General features: G+C 45.7%; 1 pseudogene; it reads left to right on the top strand.

The window, feature by feature from the left end:
* LOC138862549 (uncharacterized) overlaps window positions 1–2,588 on the top strand; it is a 4,572-nt pseudogene extending 1,984 nt beyond the window's left edge.
* Window positions 2,589–5,000: the final 2,412 nt, after the last annotated feature.

Here is a 5,000-nt window from a genome sequence, read left to right as displayed (position 1 = left end):
CACAAAGGAAAGCTGCAGAAGCTGGTCTCATTTTCCAGAGGCAACCTACACCGGACCATCTACACCAATACCAGATATCAAGAGATGATTTGATTTCCCTCCAGAAGTGTGTCTTCACAAACTCCTGGAAAAAATATATAGATAGTATCAACCAAGATCTCATTACTACTTGGTCTGCCCAGTCAAAATCTTGCTGTCTTCCTATTCACATACAAGAGGCACTCTCCTCCAAACGTAATGTTGGTAATCTCCGTCTGATGACTGCATTATTGAAGAAGGATGATCAAAAAGATTTGCCAGTAACAGAGGATGAATTGCGACGTGCTCTTGCAGGAATGAAGTTGACTGCCCCTGGGGATGATGGGCTTACATATCAAGTGTTTCGCCTTCTCCAGAAAGTTCCCGGGAATCATCTGCTACAACTCTACAATCTTTGTTTACACCAGGGGTATGTGCCTCCTGCCTGGACCTGTAGCACAATTGTACCAATCCCAATGCCTGGTACTGACAAATTCAGGCCTATCTCTCTCACTTCCTGCTTTAGCAAAGTGCTTGAACGCATCATTCTTGCTTGGCTCATGCATCGCCTTCAGGAAACATTGTCTCCAAGACTGTATGGTTTTCTTCCACGACGAAGTACACATTACTGTTTAATGGAGCTCTACACTTGCCTCTCCCCCACTAGTGTGGTTGCCTTCCGTGATCTCAAAAGTGCATTTGATATTGCCAACAGGGAAATTATACTCTACCAGCTAGTAGATTTTGGTATTAAGGGAAACCTCTTGAGGTGGGTACGAAGTCATCTCTCCTACAGAACCTCACATGTCCTTTTCAAGGGTGCGTGTAGTTCCTACAAGCGATTTGAACTTGACACTCCACAGGGTGGTGTTCTAAGCCCTCTCCTGTTTAATATCCTAATGCACCGCTTACTTTCTTTACTCCCTACCATTCCCGGAACTACAGTTACCTGCTATGCCAATGACATCTGCATCCATTCTTCTTCACCTCAAAATCTTCAGACACTCCTCCATGCTTTCTATGCATCTTCTACTGCCTATGGTCTCATCATTTCCACAGACAAAGAGTAGAATCTTCTCATTCCGCAACCTTAGAGCTCTGCCGGAATTCACTGTGAGTCGGAATGTTATCCCTCACTGCACACAGTATCTGTACTTAGGTGCCCCAGTCAGAATCACACATGCCATACAAGCAAGACAACTAGTTCACCCCATCGTTAAACACCTCCTTGACCGTCTACAGCAACGCTTTATTCCTATCAAGTGGTTCGCAAACAATGCCACAGGTGTTTCCATCCCATTAGCGAGGACTCTCTATATATTATTTCTTCGATCAGTTATTGACTACCTGTCCCCTGCCCTTTGTCAACTTTCAAGGAAAGCTTTAGAGCCTCTTGAAAAACTTCAAAATCGGGTAATGAGGTTTATTCTAGGATGCCCCCTCTCCACCTGGATAGTTCATATGCAAACTGAACTGAACTTGCCACCACTTATTGAAAGAATTTACACAAATACATATTTCTCTCTTAAATGCCTTCATTTCCCTTATCTTGCACCGAACTTTACTGCTGCCATCAGGACATCGCTTGCCCCAGATGCACCCAGACCTCCACTTCGACTAGGAGGATGCAATCTTATGAAAGTGGTGTGTGACAAACCAAGACCTAAATGTTAATGTCCCAGCACCTGCAGTTGTCGCTGAATTACCTCCATGGCGAGTTCCCCATCCAACTGTCACATACACACCGACCTCCAAAATCGACCCTCCTCTCCTACAGAAACAATTGGCCCTAGAGACCATCGCAAGTGTGTCTACGTTAGTCCCCGCCGCGCACCATCTCTTATGTTGATGGCTCATTGCAGGCAGATGGGAGTGCAGCTTGTGCCATATTCTCCCCCACCATGCAGCCGCCTGTGGGTAACGAATGGCTTGGCCGTAGGCTACCTGATTCTTCAAGCTTCACCTTTCGTGAACTTAACAGCCTTCTTGACACAGTAACTCTTATTGTTCAAAGAAAAGTGAATGGTGTGATAATCTGCGATTCCAAATCAGCACTTCTTGCACTCTTGTCTCCAAGACCTATTTGTGCCTGTGTTGTTCAGGAAATAAGGTATCAATTCCCCATCGCCCATGACAGCTCCCTCATCGCATCTTTGGTGTGGACACTGTCTCATATCGGTCTTGCTGGTAATGACACTGTTGATTGCCTCGCCAAGGCTGCCTGCGCACTGGACTTGGACGATGCGAATGCTGCACCCTCCCTCCAGTGCTATAAGAAAATCATATACTCTGCCGCTCATAATGTGACAGTGCTTCGTAGGGATGCAGACTGGGCTAGCAGTGTTTCCATTCAGCACCATGACCACTTTCTTCATTATCGTTATAAATGTCGTCGGAGACTCATGGTGCATAGACACAATGTTGTGAGTGCTAGGCTACGGTTGGACTACCGGCCAGTGTGGCAGATATCCCATGCAGAGGATGTGCCTCACTATTCTTCTTGTAAACTGTGCAACACTCCTAATGCAACACTCTTAACCATTATTGCCTTCAGTGCCCCACAGTGTTAAACTTGTTACCAAGTGATCAGGATCTGATTCAAATCTATAGCCATTTGCTTGCAGATTACACATTAGATTTGATTCTCACTCGCCATCCACACTTTGGTGGGTGTTAGTTGTATGTCTGTATACTTTTGTCATATTGTGTTTCTGTCTATGTGCCCACAGCGTGCCCTGCGAGACACGAATGTTTTGTATTTAGTTTTATGCTGTAATTATTACTAGGCTTGTCGCCCTCGGACGTAATAAAATTATCAAATAATAATCTCTCTCTCTCTCCTTCCCTCCCTCCCTCCCCCCTCTCTCTCTTCATCATTCTAAACCCATCCGCCGTGGCGATCGGAAGTGTTTTTGCCTTCCTTCTGCCGCCGCCACGAACTCGCCAAACCACGCCTTCCTATGGTTCCGCAGTGTCAGAGGGTAATCTGAGACCCTCCCCCCAGGTTTGAGGGGGCCAACCAGGGGGCCTCCCTGGTGCTTCCTCGGGCAGCTAGCACGAACTCTTATCCCCAGAGTGAGAGGAGACCCTTGGTCCAGGGTGATGTTTTCCCTCCCAAGGTACCAGGACCTCAGCCCTAGCATATGAACCCCCCCCCCCTCCCGGCAGCATAGGTGAGAGCTGACTCCCCGCACACGAGGATGGGCACCCTCGTGGCGTCCAGGGTCAAGGCTGCCCCCCGGCCCAGGGTGAGGTGCACCTTAGCAGGAGAGATAGCAGTATAAACAGTGCAAACAAAATTCTATCTGAAAAAGCAATCTATCAATTCGGCAGTGTAACAATAGTGTTGAAAACAATTCTGGGTTTTGTTGCTACAAAAAGATCTTTGGCAAGGTAGGTTATCTGTAATCGAATCGGAATATACTACAGGCCGGCTGAAATCAAGCAAGCCCATAACATTGTTATCAGTTTATCCGACTCTAGAAATCTCTAGAGCACGATACGGGACACCAAAAGGATGACAAACATTGTTGCACATTGATCAGTGTGTCGATAATCAAAACAATGTTTGCAATAAGTACAGCGGACACCCGCCAACACACTGGTCACCTAAGAAATCAGGAATTTCTACTACTTTTGTTAATTTATTCCAAAAGAGTACAGACCAAGAAACACAGATCTGTAAAGGACCCTTGTTAATTCACCGGCTTCCAACTCTGCTGAGCCATTCACGCGCCCCTCACCCGGCGCTCCCAGTCAGTTGACCCCGCCCCTACAAACTCCTCCGCCTTCCCTAAGTCAACTCAGAGCCCTCCCGCCATGAGACCCAAAACCTCGCCAAAAAGACCAAGATTGAATATTCTGCACAAGTAACACCTAAACAAAGCTTTAGAGAATAACAAAACAAGCAAGTCGAACAACTCGAACCCAACCGCTACTGGAAGGAAACGTCTCAGCAGTAGGTGCTAGGGGTTGCAGCCCTACCTACTGCCCCTCCACCTCCTCCAGCAGTGCCACCAGTCAAGTATACAGTGCGAGCATGGCCCATACAAGAAACAAGCAAACAAACATAATCTAGCTAAGATGTTGACGAAGAGGGTTACTTCAAAGACATGTCAAGAAGCCACAGAAAATAAACCTGAGAACAACAAACGCCAGAGCCGTTAATGAGAGCAGATTGTCCTTACACAGTCTGCTTTTACACCACCAGTTGCCACCCAGACACAAACGAAGAGAGGACATAGAACAACACTTATCTGATGAGTTTCCAAAACTTTCAAGTATCAAAGCCCACAAGACAGTGATGACATACGACTATTACACCAGCTTCACGATGTCACTAATAGGAAAGGACATAAAGCCCGATTAGATGTTGATCAGGTAACGCCGGCAATGTTACCAGTGACTATGAAAAAGTGTTATAAAAATAGAACATGAAAACGCACAATCTCTCCTCGGACATTTTAAAGAAATTAAAATGCTAGTCGAGGAGGGAAACAGACGTACAGTGCATAAGTGAAGCATGGCTCGACTAGGAAATGGTTTGAAATTTCAACAGTATTCCAAATTTTAATATTCATGGATGTGACGCGGGGCGTGGAGGACTTTATATGTACGGGAGACCCTGAAGTCAAACAGTTAACAATAGAAGCAACATCGTTCTTTCCTTCATTATTGACGCTGTCTATAGGCGCCACTATGCAACACCCATTAAATAATCAACTATAAATATATATGTATCCATGTAGAGTATAACCATTGTAATTTATAATATAAAGTGTATTAACTTTGACTCTCTCTCTCTCTCTCTCTCCTCTTTCACTTCTCTCGTCTCTATTTCTCTCTCTCTCTCCTCTTTCACTTCTCTCCTCTCTCTTTCTGTGTGTGTGTGTGTGTGTGTGTGTGTGTGTGTGTGTGTGTGTGTGTGTGTGTGTGTGTGTGTGTGTGTGTGTGTGTGTGTGTGTGTGTGTGTGTGTGTGTGT

This window comes from Penaeus vannamei, chromosome 9 (assembly GCF_042767895.1).
Source record: "Penaeus vannamei isolate JL-2024 chromosome 9, ASM4276789v1, whole genome shotgun sequence".
NCBI lineage: Eukaryota > Metazoa > Arthropoda > Malacostraca > Decapoda > Penaeidae > Penaeus > Penaeus vannamei.
The sequence above is the reverse complement of the archived record's forward strand: the minus strand, read 5'-3'. Positions and strand labels throughout refer to the sequence as shown.